Source organism: Bufo gargarizans, chromosome 5, assembly GCF_014858855.1.
Source record: "Bufo gargarizans isolate SCDJY-AF-19 chromosome 5, ASM1485885v1, whole genome shotgun sequence".
Taxonomy (NCBI): Eukaryota; Metazoa; Chordata; class Amphibia; order Anura; family Bufonidae; genus Bufo; species Bufo gargarizans.
Window position 1 is genome coordinate 241,696,912 of NC_058084.1, and position 18,600 is coordinate 241,715,511.

Genomic DNA, 18,600 nt, shown 5'->3' on the forward strand with positions numbered 1-18,600 from the left:
CAGTCTGTTTAGAAAGGATCGTTATAACTGGAGAGGGGGAGGGGTTTGCCTTTATGTAAAGTCTTGTCTAAAGCCCACACTCCGGGAAGATATAAGTGAGGGACATGAACATATGGAGTCACTGTGGGTAGAGATACATGGAGCTAAAAACAATAATAAATTACCAATAGGAGTTTACTATAAACCACCTAATATACCAGAGTCCACAGAAAATCTACTACTAAACGAGATAGACAAGGCGGCAAATCATAATGAGGTGGTTATTATGGGGGACTTCAACTACCCAGATATAGACTGGGAAACTGAAACTTGTATATCTCATAAAGGAAACAGGTTCTTGGCAATAACCAAAGACAATTACCTCTTCCAACTAGTTTAGGACCCGACTAGAGGGACGGCCATACTGGACTTAGTATTAACCAATAGGCCTGACAGAACAACAGACTTGCAGGTTGGGGGACACCTGGGAAATAGTGACTATAAAGTAATAACCTTCCAATTATCATTCAAATACCAAACTTCAAAAAAGCTAAATTTAGCCAACTAAGAGATGCCATAGGCCTAACTAACTGGGACAAAGTCCTCAAAAATAAAAATACAGCCACAAAATGGGATATCTTTAAAAGCATCGTAAAATCTCATTGTGAAAGGTACATACCATATGGGAATAAAAGGTTAAGGGACAAAAAGAAACCAATGTGGATAAATAGAACTGTAAAGAAAGCATATAAATCACTAAAACAGAAGGGTAGCACGAAGCACTGAAAAACTATAAGGAAAAAAATAGAACATGTAAAAAACAAATAAATGCGGCCAAACTAGAGAGATTAATTTCCAAAGAGAGTAAAACTAACCCTAAAATGTTCTTCAATTATATAAATGTTAAAAAGTATAAATCTGAAGGTGTTGGCCCTTTAAAGGGTAATGAGGGGGAAGTCGCAGAGAGCGATGAGGAGAAAGCAAAGCTGTTAAATATTTTTTCTCCAATGTATTCACTGAGGAAAATAAACTGTCAGATAAGATGCAGAATGTAAAAATAAATTCCCCATTAAAAGTGTCCTGTCTGACCCAAGTACATCAGCAACTTAAAAAGATTAAAATAGACAAATCACCAGGACCGGATGGCATACACCCCCATATCCTAAGGGAATTAAATAATGTCATAGCCAGGCCATTATTTCTGATATTTGCGGACTCTATACTGACAGGGAATGTCCTACAGGATTGGCGCATGGCAAATGTGGTGCGAATATTCAAAAAGGGTCCAAAAACAGAGCCTGGAAACTATAGGCTGGTAAGTTTAACATCTGTTGTAGGTAAACAGTTTGAAGGTTTTCTAAGAGATGCCATCTTAGAGCATCTCAACGAAAATAAGCAAATAACGCCATATCAGCATGGCTTCATGAGGGATCGGTCATGCCAAATTAATTTAATCAGTTTCTATGAGGGGGTAAGTTCTAGACTTGACAGCGGCAAATCAATGGATGCATATCTGGACTTCTCCAAAGCATTGGACACTGTACCACATAAAAGGTTAGTATATAAAATGAGAATGCTCGTACTGGGAGAAAACGTCTGTATGTGGGTAAGTAACTGGCTCAATGATAGAAAACAGAGGGTGGTTATTAACAGTACACACTCAAATTGGGTCACTGTCACTAGTGGGGTACCTCAGGGGTCAGTATTGGGCCCTATTCTCTTCAATATATTTATTAATGATTTTGTAGAAGGATTGCATAGTAAAGTATCAATTTTCACAGATGACACTAAACTGTGTAAAGTAATTTACACTGAAGAGGACAGTATACTACTACAGAGGTATCTGGATAGACTGGAGGCTTGGGCAGATAAGTGGCAGATGAGGTTTAACACTGACAAATGTAAAGTTATGCACATGGGAAGGAATAATGCAAGTCACCCGTACATACTAAATGGTAAAACACTCGGTAACACTGACATGGAAAAGGATTTAGGAGTTTTAATAAACAGCAAACTAAGCTGCAAAAAACAGTGTCAGGCAGCTGCTGCCAAGGCCAATAAGATAATGGGTTGCATCAAAAGGGGCATAGATGCCCATGATAAGAACATTGTCCTACCACATTACAAATCGCTAGTCAGATCACACATGGAGTACTGTGTACAGTTCTGGGCTCCTGTAAACAAGGCAGACATAGCAGAGCTGGTGCGGGTCCAGAGGAGAGCAACTACAGTACCCTGAAAGATTATCAAAATTAGGGTTATTCACTTTAGAAAAAAGACGACTGAGGGGAGATCTAATTAACATGTATAAATATATCAGGGGTCGGTACAGAGATCTATCCCATCATCTATTTATCCCCAGGTCTGTGACGAGGGGACATCCTCTGCGTCTGGAGGAAAGCAGGTTTGTACACAAACATAGAAGAGGATTCTTTACTCACTCTGCCTTAGGAGGTGGTGATGGTGTGTACAATAAAGGAATTCAAGAGGGGCCTGGATGTATTTCTGGAGCGTAATAATATTACAGGCTATAGTTACTAGAGAGGGGTTGTTGATCCAGGGAGTTATTCTGATTGCCTGATTGGAGTCGGGAATGAATTTTTTATTCCCCTAAAGTGGGAAAAATTGGCTTTTTACCTCACAAGGTTTTTTTTTTTTTGCCTTCCTCTGGATCAACTTGCAGGATGACAGGCCGAACTGGATGGACAAATTTCTTTTTTTGGCCTTATGTACCATGTTACTATGTAAAAAAAAATTTTTGTCACCTTACAACACAAAAAGTGTAATAACAAGCGATCAAAAAGTCATACGCACCCCAAAATAGTGCCAATCAAACCGTCATCTCATCCCACAAAAATCATACCCTAGGAGGGTTTGTTTGGGTTCCAAGAGATTATTGGGGAATTACTGTTGATTTAAATGCCTGTCATTGTCATTACCAAAGCATTCATGTAACCATGGACATTTATTTTGCTGACCAATGATATTAAATATATATATTCAGGGGGCAGGGCCTAGCAGCAGAGCCGAATGCACACACCCGCGTGAGCTCTGCAGAGGATCGCCGGTGTGCAGGCATAAAAGCGACTTTATACAGCCCCAACATGGGAAAGATTACAAGAGACAAGCCCAAAGACACCCCTTGGACCGGCAAGTCGCTGTCAGGGCAAGGAGATTTGGATAGTTCCGTTAAAAAAGAGAACCCCCCAAGCGTGAGGCGGACAGACGAGATGGAGCAGAGAGCAGAGGTGCCTGATACTTACGATTCTGATGAGGAGGAAGGCAGTGAAGCGGCGGCCCCTGCTGTAAGGGAAGATCTGCCTGTCTCTAGAGCCTTCATGAGGCAGCCTTTAGCGGAGGCACTGGATTCCCTGGTTCTGGAGCTTAAAGAGTTTAAACAGGACCTCAAGCAACAAAGTGACCGGGTGGAAGTGCTGGAAACCGCACAAGCGTCCATAGTGGACTTCAACACTGCAATCTCTCACAACATGGACTATGCACAGGCCCATTTGAACTCTCTCTACAGTCAGCTTGAGGATCAAGACAATCGGGGCAGGCGCAATAATTTAAGACTCAGAGGATTCCCGGAGTCAATACAGGCTGACGCCATTATGACCACTCTACAGTCAGGTCACCGGCAGATCTCAGGAGGGTTTCTGATAAATTGGACATAGCGGACCTACAGATTGAAGACTGGAATCCGGTCCAGGAACTAACGCAGCTTCCGACACTACCGCTGATCACCCCCTGGACTCCGATGAGCTCGGGGCGACCCCAGCGTCAGAGGAGAAGATTGGAGAAACAACGTTCCCGCAGCCCAACACTAGAAAAGGACTGGGTATGATTTGTATAGGCCCAAGGTTTGATATTATCTATAGGAAAGTAGTAGGACACACCTGCATTCAGATATACATAGGAGATTTTATATAATAAAATTTGGTTAATTCAAACAGACACTGTGTATGGTGACACATATCTATAATAACACATAAAACTTCATTAAACAAATATTAGCATGCTATATATTGCTACTAAAATTAGTAAAAATGCACATTAAAACAAACACTCATATGAATAATCCTGGAGAAAAGAAATCCTAGTAAGAACAGAGAGTTAATCTTTCCTATAGCTCTATTTGTCCGTAATACGGTGCTCACATAGCAAGTCTGGTTGCCCAGCTATTTGACACAGTCCGTGATTGCAGGCAAAGTTCACAGGATAGCTTTAGTGTAATCAGATAAGGATGAATAGTTTAATCACTCATATTCCTTTTGTTTGAGTTTTAATGTCCCAAAGCTCACTGTCTATATATACCCTGGTTCGGCATTAGTTTTCTACTTTAAGTTTCGTAGAATTGTGCCGGCTGTATTGCGGTTAGCGTGGCGTCCCACGTGTAATACGCTTACAGGTAGTGGCATGGCTTCCAGGGTGTGGATTCAGGGATCTTCGGTCATCAATTCAGGAGTGCCGTATTCGTGGATTTAAGTGTAGAGATTCCTGCAAGATGCTCTGATCAAGCAGCAGGTTGGTTTTCACTACGGCGATCAGTTTTAGATTTTTCCTGCCAATTTTGTTTGATACCGATCCCTCTCCTTATGGTCGGTTTGAAGCGCTTCAGTGTTCCGGTTATATATTCAGTTTCATGGGATCCTCTTTCACCAAACGTGTTTCGGAGTTGGCTATGACTCCTTCCTCAGTGGCTAGAAGATCCCTGAATCTACACCATGGAAGCCATACCACTACCTGTAAGCGTATTACACGTGGGACGCTTTATTAAATAAAGTCCCTTTTAGGAACCCTCGGGATATTATTAGTAATGACACATCTATGGTCTATTCAGACCCTAAATTCCCTGTAGGGGTCCCTAACTGAAAATAAAAATATTTCTTTATTAGTTATTATTTTAAAATAAATGAACCAAACAACTATAGAAAACTATTAAAATTATCAGTGTCTGATGGAGGGTACAATTGGAGTGTATGAATGTATTTGCCTTTGTCACATGTAGCCACTGTGGAGTGCAGTGCCTCCCATTCATTTGTATGGGGTATAGCTGCACTTGCAAGCCTCTGCTAATACTTTGTTTGTGCATTCATACAATGTGATGGCAGATTGGGCGCTCCTATTAAGATCCTTTTATCGTTTGGCCTTTATATTCAGGCTGGACAACAGTGAAACAATGTTGCTAGGTTTGTGTGTACTTTTGAAGCTGCCACTAGTCTGCTCAATTCACTTGTCTCTAGGCTACACTCTACACTTTTGTGCTACTGACTGCTCTATTTTATCCATAGAAGTCACTGTTCACGCTAAACCGCTCATGTGGCATGCTCAATTCCACTCCTCAATGTCTGGTGCTGTCTCTGCAGCGTACTCTTATTTATACTAGTCCCTAACATTTCAGGCACTGTTTAAAATACAGGACGTCATACCACCCCTCCCGACATGTTTCGCCACGCTCGGTGGCTTCGTCAGGGGATGTGGGGTATGTGGACGCCGCGCGCATGTCTCGACCCACCTAAATAACTTTCTAGGTCCCGCCTAGAAATTTGCCTGTATTTTAACCCTTTCATGACCAAGGGTCATTGATGCCCCAATGTCCAGGTCAAAATTTACAAATCTGACATGCGTCACTTTATGTGGTAATAGCTTTGGAACACTTTTACTTATCCACGCCATTCTGAGATTGTTTTCTCGTGACACATTGTACTTCATGACAGTCATAAATTTGAGTCAATATATATCACCTTTATTTATGAAAAAATCCCATATTTACCAAAAAATTGTAAAAATTTGCAATTTTCTAAACTTCAATTTCTCTGCTTCGAAAACAGAAAGTGATACCTCATAAAATATTTATTACATAACATTCCCCATATGTCTACTTTATGTTGGCATCATTTTGGAAATGTTATTTAATTTTTTTAGGACATTACAAGGCTTAGAAGTTTAGAAGCAATTCTTAAAATTTTTAAGAAAATTTCCAAAACCCACTTTTTAAGGACTAGTTCAGGTCTGAAGTCACTTTGTGGGGCTTACATAGTGTATACCCCCATAAATGACCCAATTATGGAAACTACACCCCTCAAGTTACTTAAAACCAATTTTACAAACGTTATTAACCCTTTAGGTGTTCCACAAGAATTAAAGGAAAATGGAGATGAAATTTCTAGATTTCACTTTTTTAGCAGATTTTCTATTTTATTAATTTTTTTTCTTTAACACATTAAGGGTTAACAGCCAAACAAAACTCAATATTTATTACTCTGATTCTGCGGTTTACAGAAACACCCCACATGTGGTCGTAAACTGCTGTACGGGCACACGGCAGGGCGCAGAAGGAAAGGAATGCCATACGGTTTTTGGAAGGCAGATTTTGCTGGATTGGTTTTCTGAACGCCATATGTTTTTTATTTTTCTACCGATCGTCTTGTGCAGTGGCTCATTTTTTGCAGAAAGAGTTGAGGTTTCTATTGGTACCATTTTTGGGTACATAGGATTTTTTGATCATTCATTATTACACTTTATGGGACAAGGTGGCCAAAAATTGGCTGTTTTGGAACAGTTTTTTTTTTTTTTTTTTACAGCGTTCATCTGAGGGGTTAGGTCATGTGACAGTTTTATAGAGCAGATCGTTACGGACGTGGCAATACCCAATATGTATACCTTTTCTTATTTATTTAAGTTTTACACAATAATAGCATTTCTGAAACCAAAAAAATGATGTTTTAGTGTCTCCATAGTCTGAGAGCCATAGCTTTTTATTTTTTGGGCGATTGTCTTAAATATGGGCTAATTTTTTGCGGGATTAGGTAACGGTTTGATTGGTACTATTTTGGGGTATATACGCCTTTTTTGATCGCTTGGTGTTGCACTTTTTGTGATGTAAGGTGACAAAAATGGCTTATTTTTTTACACCGTTTTTATTTTTTATGGTGTTTATTGGACGGTGTTGATGATGTGATATAGTTATAGAGATGGTCGTTACGGACGCGGTGACACCTAATATGTGTGTTTTTTGTTTTGTTTTTTTATAGGAAAAGGAAATTTATTTTTTACATTTATTTTTCTTGAAGATCCAGTGGGGCTGATGGTTGTACTATACTTTGCAATGCTCTTGCATTGCAAAGTATAATACAATCAGATGCCTGTAGGTGGCAGCACTGGACGCCTATACCATGGCAACCGGACGCCTTTGCAAAGCGTCCGGTTGCCATGGCAACCATCGGGCGCTGCAATCGCAGCAGCCCTGATGGTCGAGAGAGAGGGAGCCCTCTCCTTCTATTAACCCTATGGATGCCGCTACTGGGGTTACAGCAGTGTCAGCATAGAGCTGACACACGCTGCTGATGGCGGCGGCTCAGGAATGGAGCCGCCGCCATCACACACACAGAAGGGGGACCGCATCGGGGGCAGGGGATGGGGCATCGCTGGAAACTGGGCAGAGGAGAGGGCGGGCAGCATTTCATTACTTACAGGAAGGGGCGGACCGCATCGGGAGGAAGTAGCAGGAGAAGATGATGGACAAGAAGGGGGCGCAGGTCGGGGCAGGAGGGGGCGGACCGCATCGGGGGGGGGCAGGACAAGAACGGGGCACAGATCGGGTGCTTCAAGGGGGCACGGGGGCTTCAGGACACATTACCGATTTCAGGCTCTGATCTGCAGACCGCAGATCAGAGCCTGAAACCGGCATTTTTTTCACACAGCGATCCGATTAGTTAGTCTGCACAGACTAACCAATCGGATCGATTGCCGGCAAGGGGCCACTCTGATTGGTCCCTTGCCGGCATTACTGCTCTGTATGCTGTCCGTGACAGCATACAGGGCAGGGGCAGAAGCTTTAATCCAAGCGCTTTGCAGCGCTTGGATTAAAGTGCTGCCAGAACGTATATATACGTGGTAGCTGCACGGGGTATGTGCAGCTATCACGTATATATACAGATTGCAGTCGTGAAGGGGTTAAACAGTGCCTGAAATGTTAGGGACTAGTATAAATAAGAGTACGCTGCAGAGACAGCACCAGACATTGAGGAGTGGAATTGAGCATGCCACATGAGCGGTTTAGCGTGAACAGTGACTTCTATGGATGAAATAGAGCAGTCAGTAGCACAAAAGTGTAGAGTGTAGCCTAGAGACAAGTGAATTGAGCAGACTAGTGGCAGCTTCAAAAGTACACACAAACCTAGCAACATTGTTTCACTGTTGTCCAGCCTGAATATAAAGGCCAAACGATAAAAGGATCTTAATAGGAGCGCCCAATCTGCCATCACATTGTATGAATGCACAAACAAAGTATTAGCAGAGGCTTGCAAGTGCAGCTATACCCCATACAAATGAATGGGAGGCACTGCACTCCACAGTGGCTACATGTGACAAAGGCAAATACATTCATACACTCCAATTGTACCCTCCATCAGACACTGATAATTTTAATAGTTTTCTATAGTTGTTTGGTTCATTTATTTTAAAATAATAACTAATAAAGAAATATTTTTATTTTCAGTTAGGGACCCCTACAGGGAATTTAGGGTCTGAATAGACCATAGATGTGTCATTACACGTGGGACGCCACCAGGGGCGTAGCTAGAAATGCATGGGCCCCATAGCAAAAAAAATGTATGGGCCCCCCCAGCCCCCACATATCTATCGGGCCTCCCACCACCCCTTCCAGAGCTCACACGCAATGCACCTACCGCACCCACCTCCTGTGCATACGGTAGATGTTTTTTTACCTTATTTTTCTTTTCATGGGAATGGGGCCAGGCCGCCAGGAAGGGTCGGCCAAAGGGGGGGGGGGGGGGGAGAAATGTGACACACAACCCAACCCTTCCTGGCGGCCTGGCCCCATTCCCATGTCACATACAGAGTACAGACATTTACATTGTCCCCCCCGGCTCCATCATGTCAGTGTCACGGTCACACAAACTAGTGCCAGAGCAGAGGCACTCAGGATTAGCACGGCATCACCTTCCCCATAAAAAAAAATTAACACATCATTGATGCTGTGCTAATCCTGAGCGCCTCTGCTCTGCCCGCCAGTAATAGGAATGCCCCCAATTAGTGCCCGCCAGTAATAGGAATGCCCCCAATCTTCGGGAACTCACCTCATTAATTTGGTCACGCTGAGGTGAACACTCACCTGCTCACTGGATTCTCCTAGGGGACTATTATGGGGTAACTGGAGAGTCATCGGTAGTGGACAGTGCGGGATTCTCATAGGGGACTATTATGGGGGCACTGGAGAGTCATCAGTAGTGGACAGTGCGAGATGCTCTTAGGGGACTATTATGGGGGCACTGGAGAGTCATCAGTAGTGGACAGTGCGGGATTCTCTTAGGGGACTATTATGGGGGCACTGGAGAGTCATCAGTAGTGGACAGTGCGGGATTCTCTTAGGGGACTATTATGGGGGCACTGGAGAGTCATCAGTAGTTGACAGTGGTTCAGGCTGCCTGAAGGAGATTGCTGCTACCAAAGTACAGTTCACAGTCAAGTCACGCCCACTTGTATGAAGCCACACCCAGCTGCTCAGTACAGCTACAACCTCAGATGAGTAGCATGTTGTAGACGCGTGTGCGGTACCGCAATCGTTTCCCCAGCATTGTTTACCCCATGGCACAGGCTGCAGTACGACACCGCCTTCTACTTCCTGGATGGGTGGGCACCGTATGCCAGAGCTCGCCTCTAGCCCCCTAATACCACATAGCGCCTACCAGAAGCACCACCGCGAAAATGCTCCAGCCGATCACCGTCACCCGCCATTTCGTCGCTTCTTGCTTCAGACCCGCCGCCAGATCCCGTGACAGCTGCTCCCGCCAGTAGCGGTGCGGCCGAATATGCGCTGCCTGAAGCGTCCAAATAGTTTACATCAGACGGCTACTTCCTGCGCACGGGTTCAAGGAGGCGGAGCCGGGACTGCACTGCAGAAGCGTCCCCGTCACCATAGCAACAAGGAAAAAACCTCCTCCCTCCTCTGGCTGAGCCTCTGCCCCTCTGTGAACTTGGCCGCCGGCGCCGCCTGCAGCGCGCAAGTGTTGTAAACTACCCAGGCCAGGGATTTACTGCTTATCTCCTGGGGGGCCCCATGGGCCCCCCTGACTTAGCGGCCCGGTCGCAATTGCGACCGCTGCGACCCCTATAGCTACGCCACTGGACGCCACGCTAACCGCAATACAGCCTACGAAACTGAAAGTAGAAAACTAATGCCGAACCAGGGTATATATAGACAGTGAGCTTTGGGACATTAAAACTCAAACAAAAGGAATATGAGTGATTAGACTATTTATCCTTATCTGATTACACTGACGCTATCCTGTGAACTTTGCCTGCAATCACGGACTGTGTCAAATAGCTGGGCAACCATACTTGCTATGTGAGCACCGTATTACGGACAAATAGAGCTATAGGAAAGATTAACTCTCTGTTCTTACTAGGATTTCTTTTCTCCAGGATTATTCATATGAGTGTGTGTTTTAATGTGCATTTTTACTGATTTTAGTAGCAATATATAGCATGCTAATATTTGTTTAATTAAGTTTTATGTATTATTATAGATATGTGTCACCATACACAGTGTCTGTTTGAATAAACCAAATTTTATTATATAAAATCTCCTATGTATATCTGAATGCAGGTGTGTCCTACTACTTTCCTATTTATATACTATTTTTGAAGATTGGGTGTAATCTTCTTTGTGGGTGCACCCATTCCAATTGTTGTCTAAGAGGTGAGCCATCTTCAAACATACATCTTGATATTATCTATGCCTTATGTTACTTCAGCCTTTATAATAGTTAATAGCCAAATATTCCATTGTTACTTCTATGTTGCATTAGCTGCCTGCTCACCCCACTAAATCCTCTAGGTGGCAGCCTACGCCTACGATTATTATGATCACCTTCGAGAACCACCAGTTGCTCCGGAAAGGAGCTATGTTAATGTTCACTTTAGTTAACCCAGGACAAAAGGACTATACTTATTATTCCCCAGCCCACAAAAACTACCAAAGACTAGATTATGTTTTTTTGTGTCCACCTCGCTGCTGTCTAACTGTATTAAAGCTTCCATTGGCTCCATCTTATTGTCGGATCACGCACCGGTTTTCATGAGCTTCCAAATGCCAAGCATTCCAAAAAAAAATGATGATTTGGAGACTCAATGAAACTCTGCTGCATGACCCGTTTCAGCTGGAGAACATGAGAGGGAAAATTGAGGAATACTTCGCTCTAAACGAGTCCTCAGACGTATCCCCTGGCACGGTTTGGGAAGCACATAAGACAGTGGTGAGGGGACACTTCATCTCACTAGGATCTTATCTTAAGAGATGTAGGGAGGCGGACATACTCGAATTACAAAGCCAAATACATAAGATGGAATCCCTGCACAAAAGGCTGCTGACGTCTGAAGTGCTAGGCCAATTAGATCTTCTCAGGTCACGGTTGAAAAATTTGCTGAATGCTAAATCGGCGAAATTATTCTTGTCCACCAAGTTCAAATACCATGCCCACGGGGATAAGGTCTCTAAATTTATACTGTCACAATTGAAAAAGCGGAAGGCCCACTCTTATATTAAAAAAATACGTCCGTCCCCGACGCAAACCGTTTACCAAACGGAGCAAATCGCGGCGTGCTTCACGGACTATTACACCCAGCTCTACAATTTAAACCCAAGGCTACCCCCATGGAGCACCAGGCGAAGCTGTCAGACACAAACCATTGGCTGTCAGCACTTGGACTTCCTAAACTAGAAGTACAACAGTCCCAGGCATTGTCACGCCCCTTTTACGATATCAGAATTGAGGAAAGCTATTAAGGACTCCCCCCCCCCTCCCCTCCATAAAAGCCCAGGCCCAGATGGCTTGCCGATGAAATACTATGATTCCTTTAAAACCACCCTCTTACCTAAGTTCCTACAGGTTTGTAATTCACTATGGGAGGGGAAACCCCTTCACCCACAAATGCTTGCAGCTCAAATAATGATTATCCCCAAAGAAGGAAAAGATCCCGGCAACCCCTCTTTCTGTTTCTTATTACAGGATTTATGTTGTTGGATATTTCAATACACTTTGCATTAATGGGTCCTGTGTCATTAATAGAATCAGGTAAAGGGAGGGGGCCTTTTAAACTTGAGCTTCTATGTTGTTTCCTGTCCTGGGGAGGCAGAGACACCCTCCTGAGAGTGCCGGTGTGGAGGCTATTGGAAAATCCAATTACCGGTAAGAGTAATTAAACCTTTTTGATCGCTTGGTGTTGCACTTTTTGTGATGTAAGGTGACAAAATTATTGTTTTAGCACAGTTTTTATTTAATTTTTTCTACAGCGTTCAGGTGAGGGGATGGATCATGTGATATTTCTATAGAATCAGTCGTTACGGACGCGGCAATACCCAATATGTCTGGTTTTCTTTTTATACAATTTTTGTAAAAATTATTTTTTTTACTTCAAAAGAAAAAACTAAGTCTGGTACCATGTTAGGCAATATAAAACATGTTGAGTGCTCTCAGTAAGAGAAACAAAATTAGAGTATTGCAGGTTTGATACCTTTTAATGGCTAACAAAAATAGAAGTAATGATGTTACATAGCGAGCTTTTGAGACAACACCAGTACCTTCATCAGGCGTACTACAAGAATATGTGAAGAAACAGCAATATATATACAATAAGAATATGGGGGAATGAATGGACATTTGAAAAATAACAGAACAACATATAAAAAATCTTGAGAATGAGTCCTTAATTATCTTAGAGACAAGGGGTGTGAACATTTTATGGTCTCTAAATTGATGTTATCCCAGAGACCTGGTGCCCCGACTATGTCTATAGAAGACTCTTTAGATTGTGTAGTGTCTCATAAATCCCGGGGGGAAAAATTCAGTCGATTATTCAAAGTGTAAAGCAGTGTTATAAATTTGTATTCCCAAATTCTTCTAACTCTTTGGGATTTGAGGTTACCTTTTAATATGAGAACTTTCATGTGTTCTTCATTGTGTCCTGGGCTACAGAAATGCTTAGCCACAGGAAAGTGCAGCTTCTTCTCTTTAATTGTGTGGCGGTGGGACCTCATTCTTGCATTGCGTTTCAGTCCTGTTTCTCCAACGTAAAGGCCTCCAACAGGACATTTAGTGCAGAGAATCAGATAAACAACATTAGATGTAGAACATGTGAATGTTCCAGGGATCTTATAGTCCTGCTGTGTGTTGGGTTCCGGTTCTTATCTGTTGTTATTTATGGGAACAGGTTTTGCATCTTCTTATATTACAGAGATGGGTTCTATTTTCTGTGGTACATGGCCTTGAACTAGATCTGATCAGAATATTCCTTAGATTTGGAGGTTGTCGGTAAGCTAGTAAGAGGAGATCTGGGAAGATTGTTTTTAGCCTAGGACATGATGTAATTTTTTGGCAGTATTCCTCAGCACCTCTACTTGTGGGTTGTAGGTCACAACCAGAGGTACGCTCTGGTTCTGTTTCTTTTCATTGTATTGGAGAAGTTGACCTTCTGGGGATCTTGGTGGCTCTTGTGATCTGATCTTCAATCGAAGCAGGATGATAGCCCTGGTGTAAAAATGTCATTTTCAGATGGTGTAGATGCTCACCCCTGTCTGATCGGCTGTAACAGATTCGGTTCTGATGGCGTGACTATGGATGATGGACTTTTTAATGTTTGGGGTGGAAGCTGTCCCATTTGAGGTATGTAGGCCGTTCAATAGGTTTTCGATACAAGGATGTCTGTATTGAGCCGTCTTGAAGTTTGATGGTGGTGTCCAGAAAACTGACTGTGTGTGAATAGTTGAGGGTCAGGTTTAGGGTGGGATGGAATTTGTTGAAATATTCATAACATTTTATCAGTTCATGTTCAGTCGGTCAAGATTATTATGATGCAGTCAATGAAACGGAAGTAGGCCAAGGGTTTTTTGGGGCAGGATACCAAAAAAGTCATTTTTCAGTTTTGCTATGAAGAGATTTGCATATTGCGGTGCCATTTTACTGCCCATGACAGTCCCAGTGCACTGTAAATATATCTCCTTGTCGAAAGAGAAATAGTTATGGGTGAGGATGAATTTGGTCAGTTGTAGTACAGACTGATATGATCCCATTCGCCCTCAAGTATACTCGGCAAGCAGTTAATCCATCATTGTGCAGGATAATTCAATACAAGGATTCCACAGCCATGGTTGTCAAGATTGTGCAATTACAGAGGGGAACCTAAGGATGACTGTTCAATAAGTCAGTGGTGTCCTGTAGATAACGTGTTGTGTTCCTCACTAATGGTTTGAGGATGCCCTCTATCCAACCTGATATTTTTTCAGTAAGGGTTCCCACACATGAAATGATTGGTCTCCCTGAATTCCATGCTTTGTGTATTTTGGGAAGCATGTAGAATACGCAGATCCTGGGATTCTCAGGTACCAAGTCTAAGGCCTCTTTCACACTTGCGTTGTCCGGATCCGGCGTGTACCCCACTTGCCGGAATTACACGCCGGATCCGGAAAAACGCAAGTGTACTGAAAGCATTTGAAGACCCATGGCACCCAGGACGCTATTAAAGTCCCGGGGCGCTCCAGAATGACGGCAGAGCGCCCCATGCGCATGGATGACGTGCCATGCGATCACGTGATCCATGCGCCCTGACGTCACTCTGGAGCGCCCCGGGAGCCGCACGGATGGTAAGCATGCTGCTCCCCCGCTCCCCACTACACTTTACCATGGCTGCCAGGACTTTAGCGTCCCGGCAGCCATGGTAACCATTGAGAAAAAGCTAAACGTCGGATCCGGCAATGCGCCGAAATGACGTTTAGCTTAAGGCCGGATCCGGATCAATGCCTTTCAATGGGCATTCATTCCGGATCCGGCCTTGCGGCAAGTCTTCAGGATTTTTGGCCGGAGCAAAAAGCGCAGCATGCTGCAGTATTTTCTGCAGCCAAACAACGTTCCGTCCCGGAACTGAAGACATCCTGATGCATCCTGAACGGATTTCACTCCATTCAGAATGCATTAGGATAAAACTGATCAGGATTCTTCCGGCATAGAGCCCCAACGACGGAACTCTATGCCGGAAGAAAAGAACACAAGTGTGAAAGAGCCCTAAGCGGCTCAATACAGACATTCCTGTATTAAAAACCTATTGATCGGCCTACATACCTCAAAATGGGACAGCTACCCCCCCCCCCCCTTACATATTAAAAAAGTCCATCATCTATAGTCAAGCCATCATATATAACCAAATCTGTTTAAGCCCATCAGACAGGGATGAGAATCTACAATATCTGAAAATGACATTTTTACACCAGGGCTATCATCCTGCTTCAATTGAAGATGTGATCACAAGAGCCACCAAGATCCCCAGAAGGTCAACTTCTCCAATACTCCTCTACAACCCACAAGTAGAGGTGCTGAGGAATACTGCCAAAAAATTACATCATGTATCATGTCCTAGGCTAAAAACAAACAATCTTCCCAGATCTCCCCTTACTAGCTTACCGACAACCTCCAAATCTAAGGAATATTCTGATCAGATCTAGTTCAAGGCCATGTACCACAGAAAATGGAACCCATCCCTGTAATATAAGATGCAAAACCTGTTCCCATATGACAACAGATAAGAACCGGATCCCCAACACACAGGAAGACTATAAGATCCCTGGGACATTCACATGTTCTACATCTAATGTTGTTTATATGATTATCTACACTAAAGAGACCATAAAATTTTCACACCCCTCATCTGTAAGAAAATTAAGGACTCATTCTCAAGCTCTTTGATATGTTGTTCTGTTATTTTTCAAATGTCCATTCATTCACCCATGTCTCTGTTCTTATTGTATCTTGTAGTATGCCTGATGAAGGGACTGGTGATGTCTCGAAAGCTTGCTATGTAACATTACAGGTCCTTATAAAAAAATTAGCATATTGTGATAAAAATCATTATTTTCTGTAATGTACTGATAAACATTAGACTTTCATATATTTTAGATTCATTACACACCAACTGAAGTAGTTCAAGCCTTTTATTGTTTTAATATTGATGATTTTGGCATACAGCTCCTGAAAACCCAAATTTCCTATCTAAAAAAATTTGCATATTTCATCCGACCAATAAAAGAAAAGTGTTTTTAATACAAAAAAAGTCAACCTTCAAATAATTATGTTCAGTTCTGCACTCAATACTTGGTCGGGAATCCTTTTGCAGAAATGACTGCTTCAATGCGGCGTGGCATGGAGGCAATCAGCCTGTGGCACTGCCGAGGTGTTATGGAGGCCCAGGATAGCGGCCTTAAGCTCATCCAGAGTGTTGGGTCTTGCGTCTCTCAACTATCTCTTCCCAATTGAGCACAGTAAACCATTTTTTACCAGTGGTTTTGGCACTGTGAGCAGGTGCCAGGTCGTGCTGAAAAATGAAATCTTCATCTCCATAAAGCTTTTCAGCAGATGGAAGCATGAAGTGCTCCAAAATCTCCTGATAGCTAGCTGCATTGACCCTGCCCTTGATAAAACACAGTGGACCAACACCAGCAGCTGATATAGCACCCCAGACCATCACTGACTGGGTACTTGACACTGGACTTCAGGCATTTTGGCATTTCCCTCTCCCCAGTCTTCCTCCAGACTGGCACCTTGATTTCCGAATGACATGCAACAGTCCAGTGCTGCTTCTCTGTAGCCCAGGTCAGGCGCTTCTGCCGCTGTTTCTGGTTCCAAAGTGGCTTGACCTGGGGAATGCGGCACCTGTAGCCCATTTCCTGCACACGCCAGCCCTAGATGTTTCTACTCCAGACTCAGTCCACTGCTTCTGCAGGTCCCCCAAGGTCTGGAATCGGTCCTTCTCCACAATCTTCCTCAGGGTCCAGTCACCTCTTCTCGTTGTGTGTTTTCTGCCATACTTTTTCCTTCCCACTGAGATGCCTTGATACAGCACTCTGGGAACAGCCTATTCGTTCAGAAATTTCTTTCTGTGTCTTACCCTCTTGCTTGAGGGTGTCAATGATGGCTTTCTAGACAGCAGTCAGGTCGGCAGTCTTACCCATGATTGCGGTTTTGAGTAATGAACCAGGCTGGGAGTTTTTAAAAGCCTCAGGAATCTTTTGCAGGTGTTTAGAGTTAATTAGTTGATTCAGATGATTAGGTTAATAGCTAGTTTAGAGAACCTTTTCATGATATGCTAATTTTTTTAGATAGGAATTTTGGGTTTTCATGAGCTGTATGCCAAAATCATCAATATTAAAACAATAAAAGGCTTGAACTACTTCAGTTGGTGTGTAATGAATCTAAAATATATGAAAGTCTAATGTTTATCAGTACATTACAGAAAATAATGAACTTTATCACAATATGCTATTTTTTTTAGAAGGACCTGTACTTCTATTCTTGTTAGCCATTAAAAAGGTATCAAACCTGCAATACTCTAATTTTGTTTCTCTTAATGAGAGCACTCAACTAGTTTTTAACTTGAAACTACATTTTTTTTTTTATTATGAAAAATCTTTATTATTGTCTCATTCTGGGACTTTAAGTCCTCTTTCACATGAGCGTGACAGATTAGGTCCGGATGCGTTCAGTGAAACTTGCACTATTTTGCAAGCAAGTTCAGTCAGTTTTGTCTGCGATTGCGTTCAGTTGTTTCTGCGCGGGTGCAATGCATTTTTCACACGCGTGATAAAAAAAACTTAAGGTTTACAAACCACATCTCCTAGCAACCATCAGTGAAAAACGCCTTGCAGTCGCTTGCGGATGTAATGCGTTTTTCACGCAGCCCCATTCACTTCTATAGAACCAGGGCTGCGTGAAAAAACGCAGAATATAGAACATGCTGCGATTTTCACGCAACGCAGAACTGATGCGTGAAAAACAACGCTCATGTACACAGACCCATAGGAATGAATGGGTCAGGATTCAGTGCGGGTGCTATGCGTTCACGTCACGCATTGCACCCGCGCGGGAAAACTTGCTTGTGTGAAAGGGGCTCAACTTTTAGGATCTGATCCCCTCTGCAATGCATTACAATACAACCTGTATTGTAATACATTGCGTGTCAGCTTGTATCCTGACAGCCTCCCTGTGAGACCCAGCCTAAGGGCTGGATCTCACAGGCTTCTGTAGAAGGCAAGCCCCTATGGAAAGCATTGGGATTGCCTTTTCTGCCATCGGGTCCCCTGCCATTGCAGAGATGCGTAACCTCCGCATGCAAGGGGTTAATACGCCAGCATCAGTGTTTTCAGTGATGCCGGCGTATGCAGCAGGGGCCCGGACTTCTATTTTTGTGTAAGATTTATATTTTATGTTCATTGGAGCCAGTAAATTTTTTTGGGATAATTTTCACATTTTAGGTTCTTTGTCCATTGGTTGGTGAGTGTTCCCAATATTGTGACACAGCCATTGAAGTGAGAGCAGAGCCTCTAGGACTAATGGCAATGCCACTGTTGCTCCTAGAGGCCAATTTGCATATATTTTAAAATCATTTTTTTAAGCAATGCGGGCACATACGAACATGGGACCAACACAGATGCACATGTAAAAGGTCAGCCAGTTTTGTAGGTAAAAATCTGCTGATAGGTGCCCTTTAAAAGGAAATCTGTCAGCAGTTTTATGCTGTCCTAAACTAAGAGCGACAACCTACTGACAGGACTCC